We start from the raw sequence: 26,521 nt of genomic DNA on the forward strand, positions 1-26,521 counted from the left end.
AAAAAAATACCCTTGTCAGAGAACAGTATCCCAGGTAGCAAAAGCCAAGATGCAACATAATGAAAAAATAATTGCATAAATTCAGGAGGGGAGAATGAACTCCCTAGATCAAGTATGATGTAACAACTACATTTGCTAAAAAAAAAAATTAGAAGGCAACAAAAGCACTTTGACAAAGTGTTGTTAAAGTGATAATGCTGTCAGAATGAAACAAAAATTTCAGTGCATTAGCATCAAATTAGTCAGCCCTAAATTGTGTGTTAAGTATACTTGACATAAATAGTAGTCTGGACAGCGGTAATAGAGTTTTCATTTTTAAAACATTTTTTAAGAAACAAATTTCCTGAAAACACTAGAGTATGAGTAGTCAATATTCAAGTTCAAAGATGGCCCACAAGTAAAGCACAATAGGGCCAAACTATTAAATCTATCATTCTGTTGAACTAAATTAGGGTTATTTTCCATAGCTTGAAAACACTGAGACTTTGAGTTGTATGCTTGGGCTGGAGTTGCAAAATGTCAGGAATTATATGATAAACCAATAGATACGAACACAAGTCATATAGAAGGTTGGGGAAACTTTGAGTGGCTGGAGAGGAAGCATTTGTTCTTAATAAATTAATTATCTGAAGCACAGACAGCGATCTCGGAGCTGCCGATTGCCAATCCTTCTTCATGTGCCTCATCCCCAGTTTCCTTTCTCCTGCTCCCTCCAGTCATTTCCCCCCACACTTGACTCCTGAAGACTTTGGAATGAATGTCCACTTGTGCCTTTCCTCTTGCCTGCTGCCCCCATTCAGCTCTCCCTGCCTGACATCCTCATTCCCTTTGTTTTCTCCTGGTGAAATTTTGCTTGGCCACAGGGGCGACTCCCCTTGCACTGCCTTTATCCAAATGGTTTGTGGAGGAAAAAAGGACTCTTTTTCTGCAAGTCATTACCATGGCCCTCCCTTCAGGAGGACTTCCTCTGCTGCCTGTTCTTGGCTGTGATGTCTAAACTCGAGCACTGATCCTGAGGACGCTCTTTACCTGCCTGGCTGCTCACCCCAGTGGTCCCATTGACTCAAACAGCAATTTTATGTGATTAAAAAGAGTGAAATCTGGCATTTTATCTTTGTTAAGTACAAAATATAGTCCTACTTATACAGCGCTTTCAGTAAGCTCTCAGAGGTACAAAAAAAAAACATCTAGCAGCAACCATTTATGATCTACTAGTTAAAAAAAAAAATAAAATCCAGTCCCATCTAGGCCTGATTAAACTTCAATTTGAACTTGTCCTGGCCAGAAAATGAATGGTCTATGGTATCTGGATTTCTGCCTACTTGAAAAAGCTTGTGTGTGTGTGACTGTGTGTGTATGTAGGAATATGATTTATGGAAGTATTGATTTTTTTGTTAAATAATGAATTAGATGTCCTACCACAATATTATTTATCAAACTTTTTTGTCATATAATTAAATTGTCACATAATGGATTGCAGCCATATAGATTCATTAAATATTAAAACCTACATATGACACATTTCACTTTTCCTTTAGCTAACAACACAATTCCTCTGTTTTTTTCCATTAAGTTCAACAATAGCTGTTCTTTAGCCTTACCATAGATGTTGCAGCTTCCTTTTACTAAGGTTAGGAAATAGATGATAAGCAGAGCTTGTGAGTTTACTTATTTTCAGTTTGGAAGTTGATTCTTGGTGGTCCTAAGTGTGTTCAATAAACTTTAATTGTAAGAACTAATGGAGCTTTTTGCCATGGAATTGTCCCATCAGTTGCCTCCAGGTGTGAAATGAGCAAGTCTGCTGTGCTGTAATCGAATGGCTAGAGTCAAATCTGGGTTCCTGTTGTGGAGAGAAATATTTATTTGAAGTCTGTGTGACTAAATTCTTAGTCTGTAGGCAGGGAACAAGAAAAGAACTTGAGAATAATATTTTCCCTCTCAGTAAATTTTGAATAATACAAGATGAAGAGGGGAAAAAAGTGTTCATCACTATCTCAAATGTACCTCTTAATGGTATTTTAAATATATTAAAATTGAAATGTTTTAATCTGCACTGAAAGAGAAGTTTATAATAAACTGTCAAGTAATAGTAACTAGAAATTATGTTTGAGAAAGAGAGGAAGTTGTCAACTGTAATTGCATCCAATGAAAGGCACTAAGACCCCTTTCAAGAACAAGTTCTTTGTCACAAAAGGATTAAATGACCTCTAGTTGAAGATACAGTTTTTAGAATATTTTCTTGCAGTATAAAGTCTGCTACATTACTGCACTCAAGTGCAGAATCATCTTCAACTAAAGGTAACCCTAGTGATCTCCCAACTGGCAGTAGTACTTCTGAGTAATCATTAAAAACATAGCAAAGCAACAACCAAACCAGAAAATAAAAGGCACTCCCACTTTAGACATATTTTTTAAAAATAAGAATTTCTACCTTAGACATTTTGTAATGATAAAGAAATTGATCATTGTGAGGGAATACTGCACTGTTCAGGTGTAGTCAATATGTTGAGGTCAAATTTCTTCGTGCTATTAGTTTGGTGCTGCATGAGGCTGCTTCCCATCTACAAAAAATAGGGTTGCTTAAAATTTTCAAGCCCCTGATGCCACACTATGGTGTGAGTTTTTTTTTTAAAGTGTCATAAATTTTACAAGCAGTCTGATTATTGCATTCCCAATATTATTTAATTTTCTTCTGCCTTCAATGTTCATTATCATTTATGAGATTGTGACTTGAACTTTAATTACTTGTAATAGGAGTCTCACTAGGGATTTAAAACAAACTAATTTTACACTCTACCTTTAGGGAAAGGAGCATGACCAAACTTTAATATACACTGTGGAGTAGAAAACATAGATGGCAAAGCTGACTCCTTCCAAGTGCCTTGGGTGGGATCCCTCTTAATTTTAGGAGTCTACAAAGTGTCTGTCTTAACTAGATATTTAAAGTTCCTTTCTAGTCAAAAAGGATTAATAGGCACCTTCAGGGGCACAAAATCAATATACTTGCCCCCTCTAAAGTGCCTCAATTGATTTTAAATAAAGCCTAGACTAGTAAGTAGTTGTTCTAGACCAAATACATAGACTCTGTTTTCATTGTAGGTCTGACATCTTAGCTAAAATAAATCCAGTTTTAGGATACGAGACTGAGCAGACAGGATAATCCAGGCAAGCATTTAGCCTATCTCCCACCAATTTAGTAAAAAAATCTAGCAGTTTAAAAATTATTATTTTAGGTCCACATACTTAAAATATAGGGGATTGCTAGTAGAAGTGTAGATGTCAGGTGAGTTTGTTGTGTTGTTTGGGGGCTTTTTTACTGAAAATCCAGGACAGATTTTTCATGAGTTGTGTGATTCTCCCAAAAGGGTTCTAAAAAGAGCGATTGTACCCAGAATAGGAATTGTGTGCTTTTGTAAATGTACATATTTTCATATACTCATTAAGGTTAGAAGATACCTCTAAGACCATTGATTCCAAAAGTTATTTTAGCACCATTGTGAATGACTTAGGTCATGAAAAGGCCAGTATTTTGTGGTCAATGTTAGGAACTCATTAGGCACTTCTTACCTGAAAAAGTGAGATATGTGTTATCTCCTTCCTTGATCTGTTTTGTTGAGTGTTTTGTTATTTCCTTAAGAAAGTGACTAATATATATATAGAGTAGTTTCAGTGTATAAGGCTAATACTCATTGCTATCTAGGGATACTTGAAATGTCAGAATATTTAGGTTTCTGTGTATGCACTTTTATGTAGTCCCAAGCAAAATAATAAGTGGCCTTGTTGAGAAGCATGACATTTGTTTTCCAGTTTCTTTCATGGTTTTGTTAGGGTTTTTTGGGTTGTTTGTGGGTTTTTTTAATGCCTATATTTTACATGACTTGTTCTCAGTAAGCTTCTGGAAAACCTTGAATCAAGGCTGACAGTTTTCCAGTAAATGACTCTTCAGATGAGATATAGTCAGTCTTAAATGTAAGAAGATAACATTTTCCAGAAAGATTTCATAATTCTCTTCACTCGAAAGACATTGCTGCCGCCCATCCTGGTGTGACTACAAGAGCCTTATGAGTATTTTATTTTATCTCTTTTTGTGTTTCTTTTTTATCCGTTAGCATTCACAGCCACACTCCAGAGCAGATTCCCTTATGCGAAAACCGTAGTGAGTTTGTCAGCTGTTAAATATGAACTTTTTGCATAGATTTAAGAAAAAATTCTTTGTTGTGGGAGTGTATGCACTGACTCAGGTTGCCCAGAGGAGCTGTGGTTGCCCCATCCCTGGGAGTGTTCAAGGCCAGGTTGGATGGGGCTCTGAGCAACCTGGGACAGTGGAAGGTGTCCCTGCCCATGGCAGGGGGATTGGAACTGGGTGATCTTTAAGTTCTCTTTAAACCCAAACCAGTCTGTAATTCTATGATCTTTGGTGGCAGCTGGCTATTTCCTCGAGAAATAATTGAATAGGCAAGGACAAATGGCTGAAGGAAATAAAAAATTCTCATGAATAAGCATTCTTGTTTTAGACAGTCCTTTCAGATACAGATTATTTTTTTGTCACCTATTTCCTTTCATAGTTTTTAAACATTATGATTCCTTCTCACTTCATGTCCCTCTAACTTCTGACCTAGTGTACACACCCTTCAAAAAATTGCTAGATTTTTTTTTTCTAATGTTGCACTGATGCCTTTGTTAACTCAAGCACCTGCAGCAACTTTTCTCCTACACAATGTACAACCCTGCAGAATATGAAGGAAATGCTGCTTTATGAGATTTATATGCAGCACAGGTGAAATTTGAATTTTCTGGGATGAGTGCCCTAGAGAATGAAGTCATCAGAGGAAGCATGGCAGAACCAGAACCTTAATTAAGGCAGTATGAGAAAGGGAGAAGGTGACCTTTCAGGATGTTTTTAAACTTCCCCTGTGTCTTGTCTTGCTGCTGCAGTGCTGAGGAGGTGATGGGTCTCCTGCAGGTGTTGGGAGGGAAAAAGGGAAGGCAGAAGGAATGGGGATGGGGTAGTTCTGCTGCCTTCAAATCCTTCTGTGACTGGGGCATGGGCTTCCTGCATCCCACCTTGGGATGGAAGCACAGGCTGCAAGCCCCTCTCTGATTTCCTGCAGGGTTTCCTTGCAGAGCCTGGGAAAACCAGTGCTCATCAGCCAGGCTGATGAACTGTGAACTGCAATTAGCAAAGAGTCTCTTAAAACAAACAAAAAAAAAAAAAAAAAAAAAACAGTATGAGAAATGGAGCTGAGGAAACATTATAATCTATTTTAGAGGCTCCTAAGAGTAAATGAATTTTCCCAATTAATCCACAGGACGCTGATGTATGTGCCAGCTTCTGAGATTTTAATTTAATATTTGATTTTAATCTTGGTTTGTTTCTGTTCTCTTGAAATAGCCTGCTTTAAAGTAAAATGTGTTTTGAGTATATTTTTCATTACATCCTACTACTGGCTGTTCCTCTGGAAAATGAATGTTTGAATTGACTTTTTGATATGTTTACTGCTAAATCATTAAATATCACACCTTGCCCATTAGATACCTGGCAAGCCTGATATTAGATAAATCTAAATAGGCAAAATTATTTTCCATTCCCATTAGAGTCTAAAGCATTTACTGCTTAACTGAAGTTGCTGTACTAGGTGATGGGGTAGATAATTTTAGCCTTTCTTTCTGTTGGATTTCTTCATCCTGTCACTTTCAACTGATGCTAAGTAGTGTGAAGTGCATAACCACCAGTTCTTAATACGTCCTAAAAAAATTTGTAATCTGAATTGCACAGGAAGGAAAATTATCAACTTTCTTGTGTTCTTTGCTGCACGTCATAATTTTTTTTAATGTTGCAGTATGCTGGTAAGTGTGGTTTGGGGATATTCTTTGTATGCTGCTTACTATCTAGTGTTATTCAGTGATGTGGAACGTTTGTTGGAAAATACACGTGTAAGAATTACTCTAGAAGGCTTCCTAGACCAGAATTTTGCCCTTGGCTTATTGCTTGAGAAATGATGGAAAAGCATATGGACATGTATCAGTATGTGCATGGATAATTTCAAGTGTTGCTTCACACTTGAAGTGTGAGTCAATCTATTATGCAAAAAAATGACACTTTTGATGAGGCCAGAAATGCCAGTGGGAGAATAGTGATACTTTATTAATCATTCTCCTTTCTTGTAATTATTCCCCTAATAAAAATTTGTAAAAAAATATGAAAAAAATCATCTGTGAAAGATAATCTTACCCAGAAAATATTTAGCGCATAAAATTAGGATGCATTTACGATATGTAATTTTAAACATTTTCAAAAGTATTGTGAGAAACCAAAAAGATTAAGCACTAAAATATCATTTATAGCTCATCAGTGTTATGCATATATAGTTTCCACATTTCTCACCCCATAGTCCCATATTAGTTCTTTTATTTTACTGAAACAGGTAAAACAACATATACTGCATTCAAATAAACAATCAACCCTTGTTTTTTGTGAGCAGAGGAAGTTTTGTAAAGAGGAAACTACTGAAGAGTGCTATTTAAGCTACTCTTTTCCCAGAGCTTCTCCTTCTTTTGGTAGGTACTTCAATAATTAGATGTCAGGCTTCAGGTACACAAGCAGGATTTCCAGATGTCTCCATAAGTGTTAGAAATGTAAAATACATCCATGTATACCACAGAATTTTATTTTTTCCCCTGGTTTTTCCCCCTTCCTTATGCTTTCAGTCTAATTCTGGAACCCTTTTGGTTATAAAGAGTTTATTAGATCCCATAGTGCTTTCTGACTTGATAATTAATAGGATAGGGAACTTGCCAAAATCCTCATGTTGAGGTAGAGAATCCTCAGGCTACTGTGTTTTCTGTGAGATTCTGTGGGCACATCAGGATGAGATCTGGACTTTTGTCTTCTGAATAGGCTTTGAGTTTCAGATTTAAAAGTGAAATAATAAATCATTAAGATAATTATGGTCTATATTTTTGGGTACTGTGTAAGAAGCAGTATATTCCTGTACCACCCACGGAGACACAGTGTTAGAAAACATGCCTCAGAGTTTGGTTTCTTTTGTTGGTAGTGGTTTGTTTTTTTTTTTCATCTGCCATATTTCCCCCATCTGCTGGGACGTATCCTGGCTGGATCTTTGAGGTGGAAGAGGATGTGTCTTGTCTGGTCAAATTCAAAGTGGGGTTTGTGGTTTTTGAGACATATACAACCACATCTTTACTGATTTTTAACAGAGAATTAAAAGCACTTGTATCTCTAGAAATACCTTATAAGTAAGACTAATATACTTACAGCATCAGCATTTAGGCTTTGTGTTGAATTGCACAACTCATTAGTGAGATAAAAGACTTGAGCTCAAAAAAAGGTGTTGATTATGCAGAGGCTGCTCACAGGTACAAGCTTCTTCCACCATGGGTCTTGTGATGTGAGCACAACACACATACAGGAATCTTTAGATCACATTATCCATCTTCTACATCTTTTGGCAGTAATTTTAGTGCTATTTGCAATTAATTTTATAATCTTCATTCCTCTTTGCTAGTTTAATTGCTATTGCCTTTTTAATTTTCTTTCCTCTTTTAAATTGAGATTGAATTTTTTCGTTTCTTGTGATTTTCATCTAATTTTTATTCCTGAACTTCAGACTTGTTCTCATAAACATCAGCTGATTCTGAAGATTATATTTTGCCCGTGTTACCAAGGTTGATGTAATTGTCCCCCTGCATTGTCCCAGTCCTCAAACCTTTGGTTATATTTTCTCTCCCCTGTCCAGTTAAGGGGAGAGACAGGACTTGGTGGACACCTGGCATCCAGCCAGAGTCAAGCCACCACATCTTGAAATCAGGCAAACCCTCAAAAGGCATTACTAAGATCTACATCAGTGGACATGTCAGAAATGTTAAAATTGCTTCATTATTCTGTAGGGTCCACAAGTGGTTGAATTATTCCTTTTGAAAATCTAGTCAAAACATGATTTACAGTATCCTGTAATTTTTATCAAGGAAGTATTTCAAAGAAAGTCGATTTCTCTAGTCAGGAAAGGGGCTGCTCTGCAGATGTGTGGAACAGAGTGATTCTATGTCCCTCACAAAGACATTTCACCAAGACAAGAGGAGTTCATGTCAGCAAAGCAGATCTGAGGCCTCCTCAAACTTTTCAGAAGTGATTCTAAATTTACATTGGTATAAATGACTAGTTCTCATATTGTAATGAGGTGCTATTAGAAGGTATTCATGCAAAGTCATATGAATGGAACATATTTTAAAAGGCCTAATCTTTAAATTGGGTAGAAATATTGCTCTTAGTCCCATGGTTTTAGTGTCAGAAAGCATAGAAAAATATTTCCAAAGGACATGGTAGATTCCATCAAAAAGGTAAAGACAATAAATTTTGCATTTCAATACAAATTCCTAAGCTATACCTTAAACAGAGCTGAGTTCATAGTACCCAGAAATTGAAGCTGGTTGTAGGACTGAGCTTCGAATTTTATACAGTTTTAATTCACTATTGGATAAATTGGACATTATAATTATTTAGGAAACTAAATTGGAATTGCTTCATTATCTAAGCTTTTTCTAATAATAGAAATTGGAATCCTATATCGCCTGATTTTTTTCTTGAAAGTTTTGCCAAGTCCTTTAATAGCTGAAGAAAGGTGGAGAAAGTTAGGTGAGACTTCTAACTGCCAGTGTCTTCAACATAGTTTTGGAAGCCACCTGTGCCTTTTACATGACCTTTCTGTTGCATTCTGAGAAAAGGAGAAATAGTTTTCTGCTGCTTTTGTGAAGGAAAAGAATCTGTAGCTGTACTAGCAAGAGAGCTCCTGGCCCTACTGCCATTCTGAATAATGACCATACTGCAAGTTTGTGCTTTCTTCAGTCCATCAGGATATAACTATGCTCACTCCATAGCTGATTTTCAAACTATTAAAAATTTGTTTTTCCTGTGTATGCAAATATTCCCTTTTTTATTTCCTTTCTTAAAATAATCTTATTCTCATGCAACTACCATATGGTTCTTGAGTGATGTTAGAATCCCAAATGTATATGTTGGGCTCTTTTTTAGGGGAATAATTTGGTTTTGATTGGTTAGAAGGAACTTTTTTTTAAAAAAAAAAAAAATATGTTTAGATATACAGAGAGTGGAAGGCTGGTTGCTGACTATTTGTTGGTGTGCTTTTGGAATAAGGAGGTCAAAATCACTAATCAGAATTTGAGGTTCACTGACATGACTTGTTTTCAAATCTAATCAAATGAAACAAGAGTACAAGCAAAGAAGTTATATTGTTGTTCTGGTGAAGTGACTAAAGATATTTCCTTATCATTCCAGGGCAGCAATAGAATGACACTTCTTCTAATTACTAGTGGCATAGAGAAAGGAAAATACACATCTGCAATTTTCTTCCTTAGTTATATGGATTTCCAACATGTCACACAGATGATCAGTGAAAATGCTGGTGTTCAGTAATTATATTCAGCACTTCAAGGGTTTGCACAGATATGTTAATAATCCCATTAATCTTCTTCCTTTATATGGAAATCTGCAGCCCAGATGTTGCATCATTTGCAAATCTTGCAATTAAAACATTTTATAACTTGCAGTTATGCAAAGGGGCAGTAGACTGGAAAATGGGTAAAATTGCTTGGCTAGGGCATTACCATGGCAACACACTGACCTCTGTTCAATTAGTTACAACTGAAGATCCAGCTATTAATTATAATGGTCAGAAAAGGATATAATCTGAATCTTCTTTTACCTTTTTAATATGGACATTTCTTACTTGCCATAAATCTCTGACTTTAAGAGACAAAGCTCCAGACCTGAAGCATTAAAAGTGATAGTGCTGAAATACTGATGGGAAGCGGAGGACAGTAAAGGAATCTCATTTATCAGCTGTAGTCAAGGCACTACTTTAACTTTTTGTAGTCTAAGCATTCTGTCAGGCAAGCTTCAAAGTGAATATTCGTTATTGCTCATTTTAGCTATTGAAATCTATGTTATATGTGCCAGCAATTATCTCTCACTTTAGAAAGCTGCTGTTAATTAGGGCCAAACTAATCACTATGGGTCTTGTGGAAACAGATAGATGCCTCCTTTTGACAGAGTTTTACATTTTGCTGTAGCAAAGTTATTATTTTCTTGGCATGCTATCAAAGATGAGTTATCTGTTAATTATAGAAGGCACTCCACTTTCTGACACAGGAGCAGTCCATGTACAGTCCAATAGCAGCACTCTGGATGGGCAAGTTGTTTTTTGGGAGCTTGTGCAAACTACAGTGCCTTCCCACATCACATTCACTCCAAAATTTGCAGATTCTCAGACTGTGAGATATTGAAAATTTCAGGAAAGTTGTGTCCTTTTAATTTATTTTCTTTTCAGATTTCTGTTAAATTCTTCACTGCACTAAGCAAACAGAAGACCAGGTACTCTGTACACTGATTTCTTCCTTCCCCTTGCAGTACAATATATTCAATATTCATTTAATCAATGTTGATGCATTTAGGGGGTTTAAAGTGCTTTCATCCTGGGGTTGTTTGTTGGTTTGGGGGTTTTTTTGGGGTTTTTTGTTTTTGTTTAAGTTGTTTTTTTTTATTAAAACTGCCTTGATAATTACCAAAGAAAGGTAGGGAGCGAGTCATAAGATGGCCTGGATGGGAATAGCATCCTAAAATCACTCAACTGGGCAAAAGTCTAGCTAAAGGCAAGGGCCTGCAAAAGATGGAATTCCTCTTGGACTGACTTCCAGCAGGTCTGGATCAGAACCATATAGACTAAAGTGTGCATTTAAATATGTCTCTCTTATGCAATAACCACCAAGAAATCTCACCCCAGAAGGTATTTGTGCATTTCTTCTGACAGTCATGCCCTGCACAGATGGCAAGTGTATAAATTGTGTCCTGGTTTTTGCAGCCATGTGCAGGAGCCCGGTATGGAACAAGAGGCAAAGAGCAGTGTGATTCCAAACGGTTACTGAAATTATTTTGAGTGATTCCTTTGCAAGATGTGAATTTGTGCCACCTACCCCCCAGAAAAAGCCAGTAAAATCCTCTCAGTAATCATAATTGCTTTGCACGGAGGGGTGGACAATAACATCAAGTTCAGAACACCTTTTAGCACACTGATTATGAGCTCTGACTGTTTATGGTTGTGGTTGTTTCTGTCTGTCCTCCACAGCCCTTTCCTGCAATGCCTCAAGGAATTTAACTGTGGAGGTAACCTCACTGCCTAGGTCAAATTTGCAGTTATTTAAGGAAACATCAAGACAAAGATGATAAATTGATAAAGTACCTTGTTGATCCCAGGCATTCCCTTATGTATTTAATAGAATACAGTCATTGTATAGGAGATGGATCCAATATGCAGATCCAGCATAATTCATTTTTACACAGTAGTCAGATTATTTGTGATCCAGGAGTGAATAGACTCTGAAACTTTTAATTCTTTTTTTGTTCTCCCCCAAATACATTTTGCAACATGGGCAGGGGATTTTTTGTTTTGTTTTGTTTTCTAGTTTATTTTGTTTTATTTTAGTTGAGTTTTGCCTATTTAATTTATATTTAATTCTTCTCCATCAAAACTTGTTCTTTACTCCCTATCAGGATATCTGAACAAAACTCACTCCGCGAGGTTCGTAGAAATATTTTTATAACATACTCCTTCTTAGTTGTTTTTTTGGTTGGTTGGTTTTTTAAAAGTAAATAGTACAATTGAGAAAGAATTTGCATCTGCTCTGAAAAAAAGACAAATATCTAATCCCAAATGTAAGTTACCACTTATATGAGGCACTCACATAAAAGAAGAGCTTTAGAGAGTCTGGTGAGATAGGGAGGAATGGGTCTGGGGTGGAAGTTGGAGAACAGAAAGAATATAATTGTACAAAATCCTTTTGAACCAAAGTAAGGCCACTTCTCTGCTTTCCACCATAATCCTCAGCTTTTCTTTGCAAAAGTACATCTGTACAATTTTCTTTACACTGTGTAGGCTCATGCAGTTGCCATTTGACTGCATATGGAGAAGAATTTATGTTCTGGATCACAGCAATAGGTTTCAGAGAGTGGTGCCTGGCAATAAATAAATTTACTATTATTAAATTTCAAGGAGTCTGCAAATTTACCATAATATGTACATTATTTCTGCCTACTGCTTCTTAAATTGAGTTTAATGTTTTCCACTTTTTCCACGAGAGATATATATATATATATTCTGGTTGAATTTATTTTCTCCATGTTCCCTAAAACATGAGTCTGAGCTATCTGAACACTTGAGGCCCATCTAGTTTACATTTAATCAATATCTTTTTGAGCATTTAAATGTTTTCCATGATGTCCCTTTCAGCCATCTGTTCAAAGCCAATAAACCTACCCAGTGTTTCTTTTTCAATGGGTCTTTTTGTAAATCTTGTCTTCTACAGGAGAGTAGCTGAGACATAGAATGATAGAAGGGTTTGAGTTGGGAGGGACCTTTAAAGACCACCTGGCCTACCCTCCAAGAACAAGATTACTTTGATTTTTCCTATAGTAATTCTACGATAAAAACAACAAAAAAAATACGAGGGAAGTGTGCAGATGAAGAATGGAAACGTCACTAAAAACCAGTGGCTACAACTCAAAATTATAGACAGTTTTGCATAAAGAATGTACATCACAACAGCTATATGGCCTGATTTATCTCTTTACATATAGCTCTATTTACTTCATTTTTACAGGGTTTCAACTGTTTATAAAGAACATCCCAGTCCATCAAAAGAAGGTACATTGGGGATCCAGGAGCAGAATAATGGCTAGGCCCTATAGTTTTCTCACATAACTGCTTCTTATTTATTTTCTCTGGCATAATTATATGAGTGTTCACTTGAATAACTGCTTCAACTATTGTATTTATAAAGAAGGAAGTAGTTGTACTGCTGAATCTTTATATTCTTCATAATTTCTCTCTGAATGTTTTGTCAGAGTCTGGGAGGTAGACTTCAGAGAGTCTGTCTTTTATAGTAAATAGATGTAGAATATCTTGTCATCTGTCCCTGTAATAAAAGGCGTAACGCAGCTTTTTTGGTTAATTTCCCTCCTTCCCTCCCTTTTGCCCTTTCTCCCTAGAGAGAATGGCTTGGTCTCTTCTGCCTGCTGAGAGTGGCTCTTGACCCATGATAGTCCCACAAATTATCCCTGGGTGTTTTCTGGGTGCAGCTGGTTGGCAGAGGGCAAATGTGTGTCGAGAGAGTGTCAGCCATGTGTAGCAGGATGTCCTGATGTCCTAGTGCTGGTTTGTCATCACAGGTGTAGCTGAACTGTTCTATCATCCATATCCATATGGGAGACTGCAGCAGGCACAACTTCTCTAGCCACAGATGAAGTGGCAGGACACCATAAAAGCTGTGTGACAATCCCAGCACAGCCAAAATAGAAATATGCTGAATATCCAGAAGGCTTATTATTTCAAGCTCAGGATTGCACTTATATTTTCACAGGACTTCTGGTTTCAAGTTGGCTTATGTTCTATTAGCTGAGGAGGCATAGCTCTCTTGCATCTGCCTGGAGAATACCATCTGCTGCAGTCTTGTCATTAGCAGATCTAGTAACAATAATCATGTGTGGTTTTACACAGAGAAATCCTTGCCCCAGAAACCTCTTTTTGGAGTACTGGTTCAATTTTGTGCCAGCAAAGTTAAATGAGTCTCAAAGGCTGAGTTTCATTAATCGGGGGGAATGTGATGTCATAAAGCAATAAAGTGATTTTTTTTCACTAGCATTTATCACAAGTATATATTAAAAGATGCTTGCATGCAGCGTGACTACAGGTATATACATATGCATGCACACATGCCTGCAAACACGTGTGCATAAGTGTAAGAAAAGTACACTGGAGAGAGTTTATATTCTACAACTCCAGACTGTACCACTTGCAGATCAGTTATTTGAGGACAAGGGTGGTGAGATCACTTTGCCCTGAAGAGAGGGTTTTGGAAGGAACAGAATTCCTTGTGGCATATGGTGGATGTGCTTTATAATACCTACATGATACAGTTTTTCCTGTGGCTGCCCCTATTGCATGATTTATTAGTGTGCAAGAAATATTCAGAGTTGGCCAATTGCTCATAAATACTTCAGAATAACTTTTGCTTTCTCTGTCAAGAATATGAGCTTCCATTTTAACTAACCCTTGGTCCCTGCATAAGGAGAGGAAGGGCTCTTCTTGCAAGCCTGCAGTGGTGGGGTGGATTCTGGAAGTTTCAAGTGGTTTCTATCCACAGCTGAGCACTATACACAAGACAGAAAAAAATAACCAGACACATGTGTGTGCATGGGAAAACATTATTAAATTATACATTATATAATGCTATACTATAAAACTTCTTCCAATGGTTTTTATTTTGTTTTTCCTTCCCCAAACAAATTGAACTTGAGATCTAAAACTTATGTTATAGCAAAACTAATATCAGAAGAAAAAGTCAACTTTGTTAGGAAAGGTTGACACGCTGTGACCCAAATGTCTAACCTGATATTTCTCTCATTGCTAGTAGTCACCCTACAGGCATTATCAAAGCAATTTAAACTACTGTATATCTAATTTGCACTGACATAATTAGAACATTAGTAAGCTTGACTATCTAGTCATTGAAAGCCATCATTTGTGCATAAGATGAAGTTAGAGCTGTATGAAGGCTCTGACACTTTAAGACGTGATAAACTAGAAGCTAATTTTTTAGAACATTTCAATTTACTAAAAAAGTTCTGGTTTTTATTTTTTTTTAACATGTGCTGCAGACATCCCTACAATATGATCCCATGCCAGCTAAGCTTTGACATTGAAGCATTGTAAAGTGAGCCAAAAAGACAACACCGAGCAGAGAGCTGTGTTTGGCATACCAAATAGTCCCCTTGCTAGATCAAACTGCCACACATCATTCCCTGTACATCAGTAGACATTTCTTAGTCCCATCAATAGTTTACTGACCTGTGCTGTGATAACATTTCCATCTCTGGAGTGCACATTTTGCCAGTGCATTTTCTGGGGGAGGGGGAGATGACGCTGATGCTGCTTGTCGGTGCGTGCCGGGGGTATCGATTGGGCACGGAGCTCTCCTCTGCTGGCTGATTTGTCCTAGCTGGATAAATGGAACACTTTCCAGTGAGATCAGCCAGGTCTTGGGAAAACAAGCCGAAGTGAACCAAAAAATATATATATAAATAATAAAAGAAGTCCTTGACATTGCCACAGCGCACTCGACAGTCACAGACAGGCTTAGTTCTGTTGCAGGCTGTTTGACTAAGAATGTAAAAGGCTGTTTGAGACAATAAAAATTTAAATATCTTGTTAGACACTTCCTTCCAGAACAACTGTCCTTCCTGTTAGCTTCAGGTTAACAGAGAAAGTGAAAGGTCAGAATACCAATTAACTTATCTTCCTGACAAAAACCCCACTCTGTTCAGGAATATTATGTAGCTCAATATTTTATTAACATAGAACAGCTTTGATCTGCATTTACTATCTGAACGTACACTGATTTTTCTTTAAATTATTTTATTAATTATTCATATAATTGGAAATTAGTCATCAGCTGGAAATAAAGATTTCTGGAGTTTGTTTTTATTTTTATCACACCTTCATTGTAAAAGGTGACCCAAAGCAATGTGAACTGTCAGCCATTAAAGTCAGTCTGCTTTTTTTCTTTTGATTTGGTGGCTGAAAAGATTATTGTAATATACACTACCAAATTATAGGAAAAGAGATTTTAATATTTTACAGCATCATATTCTGAGATTAATTTTCTGAATTAATAGTAATTTGTAAGTTCCTGAAAAAGTTAGCAGGGGCTCTAAAGAGCTATGTACATGCGAAAACACAGCTTGGTTATGTGAAATTAAAGTGTTTGAATATTCTCTACTCCTCAGCTGGAATTTTTCCAGATGTTCCTAATCAAATTTGTACATAATATCAGTAATTATTCCTCTGGGGATTTTCCTTACTCTTCACCTTGTTCTCCTCTCATATGGTTATCCAGGCCCTGTTGAAGGGCTTTTGACTATGCAATCTGTAAATTACTTGCACTCCAAAGCCATCTACTTTCTTGGACACATTCCTGATTTGAGCAAAGTTATTTGTTTCTGAGGTTTTTTGGTGCTCATTGGCTAACCTTTTCAGGAATAAAAAATGCTTTAGCCAAATCTCTTCATGTTTTGTGCTGAAAGAAAAGATTTTTCCTGGTTCTCTTCCATGCAGCATGGGATACCTACACCCATCATGCTGCAAACCCACAGCATTTCCAGTGTGGATGTGCTCTGTCAACCATTTTGGCTTTCTCAGGCAGAAAGTGGTACCTGAATACTCTCTCAGTAGATGACCACTGCTTCCAAATACGGATTGCCCAATAATCCATTCAGCATGGCAACCTTAGAGTCTTAAATTCTGTTTTTAAACAGGTTTGGGGGGTTTTTTTGGCAAGGATTTTGCTTTTATTGTGGATAAAACAACAGCCAAGATGTAGCTGAAGCCAAGGGCTCTTGAGCTGTTCCACACAGGTTTCTCAGGCACAGCCTTACAACTGGGTATAAGAAAAAGGAAAACCCTAAAACTTTCAGGAGGATATTGTTCTTTATCCACTTAATCTCTTTTTAGCCTGCCTTCTCCCCTCCCACAGAAGACACAAGTGCAAGTGTCATTCCCAGCCTTGCACACAAGCTCTTTGGAAATGCTCCATGGGAAGAAACAAGCAGGCAAACTCTCCACTTGGTTCCTTATGGACACGTGCTTGGTGAACTCAGCCCTGCTTTGCCATGGCAGACTTCTTTTTTGTTCAGCTTCTCAGCTACCAGCTGCCCCTTGGCCTTCCAAAAAGCTAACTTAGCTGTGGGACCTATCATGGGCTTTAAAGTGTTTTGATGGGAAGAGTAAAGCTGATGGAGAAGGGCTTTGAGTAGTTCCTCAGAAACTGCTCTTATGCAGACAAGTTGTCCTCAGGTAAATATTTGAACTGAGATACCAAGGTTGAAATGGCTGATCTGGAACAGAGAATTCAAGATTTCCCCCAAAAAGATGCAGTTCCATAACATGTGAAGTAGCATTTTATTGTTCTTGTCTCTCTCCTGCTTGAATGAGCTGTCCCCACTCAAACAAAAATATTGTTACATAAAAATTCTATTGCCCTCTAGTTATAGAACTATTTAACCTCATGTTTAAGAGTTTAGGACTGGATTGGAATATCAAATGAAGTTCTTTGCCATTTGACAGAAGCATTCATGTTTAATTAAAATTCAAAGATAACTAGAAACATACAAATATTATTCATCCACAATGCTCAAGGTGTTGGGGAATTAAGATGTGGTTTAATCCTTTGTGATCTTCCTGTTGTCTTCTTTGCAAAACAAGTAATGCCATCTTTTTCTTTGTTCATTCACCAGAAGGTATCTTTGTACACCTACTGTTGGATAATATTTTATCCAAGGTGATTATCTACTTCAGCGTATGAAAAAATAAAGTTGGTTTGTGAGAGTTTATGTAATCTAAACAGGCAAGAACAAAGATAATTTTGTCTCATTGGTGAAGTGTGATGTGTTCTTTGCCCTTCTAGTAGAATGTCTTACTTATATAACTTGTAATTGTCTTTCTTTATTTTATATTTGATTAAACTGTGACATTTATTAACAAAGACTTTGGCTTCATTTCTCTACAGCTTGCTTTCCAGGGAATTCACACTATTCTTTAAACTCTGTTTTCAAGAAGATATAAAATATGCATACATTCTCTGGCAAATCAGTATTCAATTGCAAAAGCTATCTTAGAAACCAAGTGATGGATTGGATCCATGAAAGAACCAAATTAGATAAAATGACAAGAATTTATGCAAATTCTTTAAAAAAAAAGGGTCTTTTTTTCGAAACAGTGAAAAATCTTTATCTGAAAATGTAATGTACCCTTAAGTTGTAATACTGGATATTGCTACATGATTTAAATTTCAGAATGACAGGATATTTAATGTGATAACTCCTTACTCATAAACAGCTCCAAAGGTATGAGAAAGTGTTTATAAGAGAAATGTATTTCCATCAGCTTTATTATTGTAGGGCAAAAACAGGGTTAATATAGTTAGGAAGAATTTATTTTCTTTGCTGCCACAAAAAATATAGTACAGTATTATCAACATTTCCTTATTATTTGTAATGAAAACCACACCTGTTGGCACAGTTGGACAGCATTGCTAAAAAAAGACGGTTTAGTGTTCTGGCTCTGTTGTGCTTAATCTCATAATATCCAAGACACAGAGTCATCAGTGAAGACCCTGTGGTGCTTAGGGCTTTCAAATAGCTAGAGCAACATCAGAACCTGGTTTATGGTAGCTTGGTTTTCAGTAGGGGAAGGCATTTACTGAGCAGGGCATAATTTTTGCTTTGGAAAAGGGGGTGAAGCCAACACGGTTTCAGGTTCTGTCTGAATTCATTGAGTACTTTAATGTAGTCAAGAAATGGAAAAGAATAACAGGGGGATAACATGCAACACGTGAATTTCACTCTTTCTTAGGTTAAACTTAGTTTTTTTCTTTATTTATTTGTTCCAAATGATGTTCTGGAAAATAATCCAAATACAGTTTTCCCACCTCCAAAAAGTGAGGTCAACAGACAATGTGCAAATTCGGATGTGCTTCCTAATTTGCCTTTGAAGCAGAAGTAGTGTTATTTCCGAGTACTAACACAAGTAAGCAAACCTGACTTGTGGGATGTGCGTTCTGGTGCTGTTTTGTGTTTTTTTTTTTTTTTTCTTTTTAAAATTTCCTTCAGGATTTTTAATCTTTTCCCAATATAAACTTGGAAAATCCCAAACCAGCAAGGTGGCAGTTCATATTTTCATATTCCCCTGAGGGTGTCTGCAATTACCCCTACTGAAGTTCTGCCTTCCAGCCTGGGAGCAAACTGTGGTTTTAAGCTTTTTAGGAATTTCACTAGCTGTGTTTGCACAGCTGTAGTTGTAGCATAGATGTGATGGATTCCTCCTAGCAGGGGAGGCAGGTCTGTCTGGATAGGACACTGCAGTACACTCTTATCAGCTGCCAACACACTGGAGCCCAGCAGAAGCTGGCAACCCAGACACGAGCAAAAAGTAGATTTCCCTATGACTTGGTAAGGGGAAAGAAGAATGTCAGATTCCAGGTGGAGCTTCTGGGGTGGCTGACTGCCTGGAAAATGAGCTCAACCCATGCATGTGTCAGATGCTTTGGCCTGGCCTTCTCTCTGCATGGCCCTCTAAGCTCTTGTGGGTCCATAGTGGATTTGACAGATGGTTTAAACTGTGGTACCCAGCTCATTCCAGGAAAACCTTCCTTGCCAAAGGCCCAGTAGGCTCAGTTTTCTAGGTAGCTACTGCCTGTCCTTGGAAACACATCAATAATTTGTAAATTTGGAAATTCAATGTCATACAAATGGCAGGCTTGCAAAGTTTTTCAGGTTTTTATTTTAATTTACAGATTGTGCTGATAAGCATGAAATAAAATATTGCAGTTCATACAAGGCATTAATTCTGCTCTCTTAAGATGTTGTTTGCTCAAGAAAGCTCAAATTGGATGCAGCAGCATCTGTTTTTCTGTTCTGCTTTCATCTAATTTTACAGCTGGATTGTCTGAGCCACAAGAAGGTCAAATGATTTGCCCTGACTCTGACTATGAATTTATGGCATATGTTTGACAATCAGAGCCCATATGCTTGCCAAAAGTGTGTTAAACATTTTAAATGTATGGTTTGAAACAATGCCTTTTTTACCAGGAAAAGGTATGGCTAATAAACTGATTTTGTTTGATACCATTAACTGTTCAGGCTTTTACTGACAGTAAAAAGTTGACCGATATTTTTTCTACTGTTGGCTTAGGAAAATAATCTGTATTTTTATTATTTTTTATGGCAAATTTTACTGCAGAGCACAGAAAAAGAATCAATTCACTTCACTTGTAGCTGTTGTATTTTGAATGCAAACCCAGCACTATTCAACATGGTAAAAACAACTGTGAAATAATTCACATTTCATAGTGTTGCTTTTGGTAACCTTTTTACACACAAAGTGGACAAGGTGACAGAATATTTCTTTAACACTTTATTTCTTCGTTTCTCTTTGCTTTGGTATTGTTGAGGTTTTCTTGGATTTTTTTTGGTTTTTTTTTTTTTTTGGTTGGTTGGTTTTTGTGGTTTTTTATTTTGATGTGTGTGTTCTTGGGGGTTTTATTATTTTCTTCTTCCCCAGCTGGTTTTGGCTGGGGTAGAATTTATTTTCTTCCCAGTGTCTTGTCTGGGGCTGTGTTTTGGATTTGTGCTGGACACAGGGTTGATAATATAGAGATGTTTCTGTTATTGCTGAGCAAGACTTGCACAGAGCCAAGGACTTCTCTGCTTTCCCTGTGCCACACTGTATGGGAGGTTGGGAGGAGACAGCCAAGGATAGGTGGCCCAAGTTGACCAAAGGGATATTCCAGACCACATGGCATCAGGCTCAGTGTATAAACTGGGGGGAAGAAGGAGGAAGGGAGTGACATTGGCAGTGGTGCCATTTGTCTCCCAAATCATTGTTCTGTATGATGGAGCCTTTTGCTCCTGGTGGTGGATGAACACCTGCCTGCCCACAGGAAGTAGTGAATGAATTCCTTATTTTTCCTTGCTTGTGTGTGCATGGCTTTTACCTTCCCTGTTAAACTGTCTTGATCTCAGCTCATGAGCTATTTTATCTTTCTGATTCTCTCTTCCATCCCACTGGTAGAGAGAGTGAGTCAGGGGCTGTGTGAGGCATGGCTGCTGGCTGGGGTTAAACCACAACAGTAAAGAGTAGGAAAGTGCTAAAGAGTATTTCAAACTATCAGATTTAATCTGAGAATTAATTAATCCACAACTGTTCTGCATTTATTATATAAACCTTATTAATTGGGCATGGGGAGAGACTTGCTGACTACCCAAGGTCCCTGTGAGGGTTGGGTGACAGGGGATCCATGGGGCTGATGGTCACATCCTTACTGGATATGCTGAGGAGCAGCAATGTGCAGTGTCTCTCTGGAGACAGTGCATGATCAGATGCCAATTGGGAATAATTTAAGCTAAAATCCAGCCATCCTGACCAGATGGGACTTGACTTAGACTGGACAACTTGTTCTGAACAGCAATTCATAGTCTCAAGAACTATGACAGTGCTGGTGCTGAGCTTTACTTTTCCATAGGTATCATTGGCTTAGATTGTCATACTTTATACTCATGTACACAGGAATTTTTTTTCAGATTACTGGAAAGCTATTGCATGGATTGCACTCTCTTTAAGAAATTAATTTTCCATTAGTTCCAAAAGTGTCCTCAAGCCATCTTAGCTTGGCTCCCTTTTTGGAATAACTTGATTCCAGCAAGTCGAATGGGATGACTTCCCCAGTAGATGTCTGTTCTTGCCTTGTTCCCCATTTCCCTTTGGCCTGAAGACCAGTGACATAGGGAGGGTGTTTTAAAGTGCTCTCAGTGTCTTTGGTGCCACTGAGAAGTGGTTCACAAAGACTTACTGGTGTCGATGGTGTCAATCATTGTATAGTAAAATACCTCTTGGCTCCCAAAGGAATATTACTGTAAGGGTTTGGAAGGCTCTACTGGAGTCAGCCTCATATCTTAACTGTGCTCTGCTCTGTTGGGATTGAAGCTCTGGCTGCAAATGGATGTGCCCAATGGCTTCATTCAAAGAAGAGCCATTTAGTTTGTTGTCTTCTTTGTGGAGGTGATTGCCAGTTTGTAATTTTATAATTTTAAATTTCTCTCCACAAAAGAGCATTCTTAAGTATCTCCAAAATGCTCAGTAAACTGCCCCTAAAGCTTCCAAGGGTAGTGAGGCTGTACAGACCTGGAGGGATGCAGGGATTGAAGCTCTTGGCTGTAAAACGTGCTTGTCCTGCCTCACTGGAAAATACAAAACTCTTGCACTTCTAATTAGAAGTATAAACCCAATGTGTGTTTTTTATTGTGCTGGAATCCTCACATTGCCTGAGTATGTTTGTATTTTTAATGTTTTGAGACTTTTAACTCTGTTCAGCTCTTTTCTAGAAAAAACAACAATTGTTGCCTAAAATAGGGTGTATTCTTCAACAGATGAAGGTTTTCTAAAACAGCTATGAGGAAAATTTACATATATTTCCTGTTTTTATTTCTTCAGGCAAACTGTCACCTAGTGTATCCTTCAGAAACCCTTAAATTCCATCTAAGTACTGGCTAGTCAGTTTGATAATTTGATATTTTATGAAACTGAACCCTCATTTTGATACTTTGGAGGAGTCACACTTATTAATCAGTAAGAACACTGTCACTCAGAATATTCAGGATTCTACTTTTGTCTCATGATCATGCAATTCACATTTATATGGTGACTTAAAAAAATCTTGCTACAGAATGTTTTCCAGACTTGCTTTCAAAGATATTGTAAGTTTCCCAGCATTATCAAGTCAGGTTTATTAATTAAGGTTTTCCTGTAAAAAAAAAATGAAGCAATATCATCTTGTATGTTGGCTAAGCATATTTATTTTTAATTCTAATAGATTTATATTTAAATGCAAATCATTTGAAATCAAGTGCCTTACATAGGCTGGTCTTTCAAAGGAAGCTGTGGAAGTTGCTGAGAGTACATTTTGAAAAACTCTCCAGGAAGTTTAACTTACAGTAATCTTACAAAAAAATCTGATTGAAGGTGATATTGGGTCACTTGGTTAGGATGGAGCTATTTTGGGATATTTGCTTTTTAACCTGTTTGACATGAAGATGTGGAGTGTGGCATTGCTTTGATAGCAGGGCAGAAGAATGCCTCTAACACCTGCTGCTCTCACACTGTTCCCTTCAGCTATCTCTGTGTATTGAAAATACAGTGCTTGTCAAAGAGTTGGCTCTGTTTTTTAGCAAAATCTATCCTATTATATAGAAAGTAGCCTTACCACACAACAAATCTAGCTACTTGACATGCTCGTGGACTCTTGAAATTATAAACAGGACTGATATTAAATGTTTCAGGCTGTTTTAAAAAAAATCACAAATATATACTTATTTGAAGATCATACTATTAAAAAAAAAAAGAGCAGCAACATTACTCTTTTAAAATTACAATTTAGCTGTTACAAATTTAGGTATATTAAGCAAATTAAATGGTTTGTATTTAGAGATGAGGGAATAGTTATCATAGGAGTTGCAGTTCTTTAATTCCAAAAACCAGAGCAATTGAGATACAGACTCCATTTAATTAGAAATTATGAGATGGATAAAATTAGTAGAACAGAATAATTTCCTTTCCACTTATCCATTTCTAATAAATATGTGTTTTGACAGCAGTAATTCTGTCTTAAATAGTTAACGTTACATGAAACTTCCATCTTATTTATGTGGCTTGTTCTCACTATGCTGAGGAGCCTCTGAGATGCCAAATAGAACAAAGATCTATGCTGGAATAAATCAAGATGGATATGGAAAATTTGTTTTAATACTCTTGTGAGAAAATCTCTAGAAGTGTTCTTTTCCTGCAGTCCCTATGAGCTTTCTGTCAAACTTTTCTCCTGCCAACTTTTCAAATCTTTTCTCTGAAAGACCCTGAGTGCTAATCTCAAACCAGAGATCACCTTACTTTTCTTGGCAAACCTTGTCTTTCTTTTTTTTACCTAATGGACTACACATCTGAGCAATAAAAGGGAGTTGTAGAAAGGCTAGACAACATTTCTGACACTGGGCATTGTATTATTTTTCTGGAAATGTAATTTCTAGCTTGCTTCCTAAAACAGACCCGGTGGATTTGGGCCATGCCTGAGCACTCTTTGAACTTGCCAACACCTCTCCAGTAGCACTGCAGCAAATATTCTTCTTATAGCAGAGCAATCAGCATCTGTGGGTGCACTGTAAGAGCCAGTAGCACACTTAACCCAGCAGATCATTTCCCTGCATAAAACATATGGCACAAAGAAAAAACCTGTGTGCCAGAAGAGGCTCTCCAGGAATCTGGGATGTACTGCAGTGCTCAGCTGCCAGTGGTGGATGTCTCTGCTAAGTCACCTTTTATCTCATTTGTGATCCTCAAGGTAAACCTAAGAACCTTTTTCCTTAGGGGTTCACAGCACAATGCCAAAAAGTCATGATTTCAATTATACAGATTTTGGGTTAGTTATTTTTTCATGTTTATTTATTTATTGGCATATTAAAATATTTTCTTTCTTTCCTTCCCAAACATAGTCTAATTTTATTCCCTTTCTTTATCTTGCCAACCTCTTCCTCACCTGTCCCTTGACAAATACCTTCTGTAAGACACCTTTTTTTATTCCATCATAGCACTGACCTTTTTATTTTAAGAATGAGAAAACCACCAGGCATTTAACCAAGTGCTAAGCAGTTTCTGCCAGAGGACAACCCTTTCACTCAAGGCATTTGCAACGAAGAAGGCCAGAAAAATTTGCTGTTGCATGCTGGATGATGGGGTATTTCTAGCACATATAGGCAGAGTGGCAGAGATTTCTCTTAAAAATCTGCAGATTAGCACAGGCCATCTGATTTGAAAAGAGGATGTCTTGAACATATGCATTCAGTATGATTTTACTGCAAAAGGAATGAACAGTTTTATTTTTATTCATGCTTATGAGGCATTAAGGAATAGTCTCATGGGTAAACTTTTTAACTTTTAACATGTAGTGTGAGAGGAGGTACCCTGAATATGTGTATTGGAGGGACACAGAGCCTGCCACAGGAATCTGCTCTGGAGCTACTCATTCCAACCTAAGAGAAATCAGTTACAAATGCACAACCCAAAATGTATTCACAATGGTTTCACATCCCCTTCCAGCCCATTCTATGTATCTATATAGAGTCACTTCTTTTGCACCCCAGCCACTTGAATTTCACTGGTGCTATCACCCAGCTTCTTCACATAAACCATAATGAGATACCTATTTTCCTGAGGAAAAGGCAAAGAATCATCTTCTAGGGTTCTCTAATGAGTGTCTGTGACTTATTTCCAGAACACTTGAATACTTCTGCCTTGTCAGTCTCTGAAAATGAGTGGTAATTAGACTTCTGGGTTGGCAGGAAATTGCCATATTGATCATCTCTGGAAACATCAGAGAAATAAATGTTTATGTGTCTTGTTGGGGGCTTGAGGGGGTTATTTTTTTGGTTTTTAGCTTGAAGACATATTAACATTGGGGCAAACAGAGATGAACAAAGTGTATTGCTACTGATTTAGACATTTAGAAATGGCTTTTACTACCACTAGTGCAAATCCAATAAAAACTCCTGAAAGAAGCTAATACTGCTTTTAAGTAAGACCACTTAAGGCTTGGCTGTAAAGGAAATGTTGCTCTTTAAAAATGTAAAACAAATTCTTCTAACAGGACTTTTCATGTTAAGCTGTCTCTAAATAAAAGATGATGAGATATTTAAAGAGTTTCTGAGTTCGCTTTAAATGCATAATTCAGGAGTGAATGTTGGAAAAGGAGTAAAAATGTAAAAGGCTTTTGAGGAATATATCTGTGATTCTATATGGTTTGTCTGGAAAGTTTAATTGGCACAGAGGAGATGAAATGTAACCAGGGAAATAGTTTGGATTATACTGATTTTAAGGTCTTAAAAAATTACCAACTCTTCAGAAATGTTTCCAGTATCTAACAGCCCCTATTTCAGAATTTGCTGCCCTGTGGTATGCAAAAAAGATTACAGTAGCATGAGCTAAAGCAGCTGATGCTTTGTAATGGCCATTCCTGGTGTCATTGCATAATTCTGTACCTGACTTAGTGATGAATTTTAAAAATCAAATAACCCTGAGTGTCTTCCAGGCTTATTGTTGCATATATACCCATATTGGTCTTTGGAATGCAAGAATATATGGAGTAATACCTTATAAAAAAACATTAGAGCCTTGCTATGAGATTAATGGTGGGATTTATTGAGATATTTGAAACCAGAACTGTACCCATCATTCCTAGTGTTTCAAACCAAGGGCATGAGTGATGTACATTTTTAGTAGCTGTCACTTCAATGCAGTATTCTTATAATGAGGAAGATGAAAACACTCATATCTTGTGAAAGAGCAGGAAAGAATAAAAAATATTAAATCTATATTTTTGTAATTTAAAGTTGCTTTTCTAAACATCTCGGTCACATTTTTTCATAAGGCAAGGCTCCAGTCACTGTTTTAGGGATGAGATAGGCAATATATAAAAATCTTAAGGGGATACATTTGCTTCTATAGAGCTGCAAGAAACACAGTTTGTGGGGCACTATTTTCCTGTGGCTGTGGAAAGTCTCAGCATCTTATAAAGGACAGTGGCCACTTGGGCTGCAGTTCAGTAAATTTGCTTAGATACTGTGCTTTGCCTCCTTTTTAGACAAAATTTATCACAATGGGAATTCTGTTCCTTTTGTAGTGACTAGGCTATGCTCCTACTCTTCCTTCTAATAAAGAAGACTTTTCCTGATTTCAGAGAATTACATGAAGCATGTTAGTGTTTTTCTCCTCTTCACTGGGCTATTTTGCCTTTTCTTGGTTGCTTGAAGGTACAACTGTCAGCATATCCACTGCTA

General features: G+C 37.2%; 1 protein-coding gene and 1 long non-coding RNA gene across 15 annotated transcripts in view; one reads left to right on the plus strand and one right to left on the minus strand.

Annotated features, from left to right (window-relative positions):
- Positions 1-16,675, minus strand: part of LOC110471624 (uncharacterized) — a 53,391-nt gene extending 36,716 nt beyond the window's left edge. For both annotated transcript variants that reach the window (XR_004148828.3, XR_014957983.1), the window contains exon 1: positions 14,937-16,675. This is a non-coding gene — a long non-coding RNA (uncharacterized LOC110471624). The remainder of the gene's footprint in view (positions 1-14,936) is intronic.
- ROBO2 (roundabout guidance receptor 2) overlaps positions 1-26,521 on the plus strand; it is a 1,020,426-nt gene that overhangs the window by 330,057 nt on the left and 663,848 nt on the right. The window lies entirely within an intron of this gene.

The sequence above is a fragment of the Lonchura striata genome, chromosome 1, assembly GCF_050655825.1.
Source record: "Lonchura striata isolate lonStrDom1 chromosome 1, ASM5065582v1, whole genome shotgun sequence".
In the NCBI taxonomy this organism is placed as follows: Eukaryota; Metazoa; Chordata; class Aves; order Passeriformes; family Estrildidae; genus Lonchura; species Lonchura striata.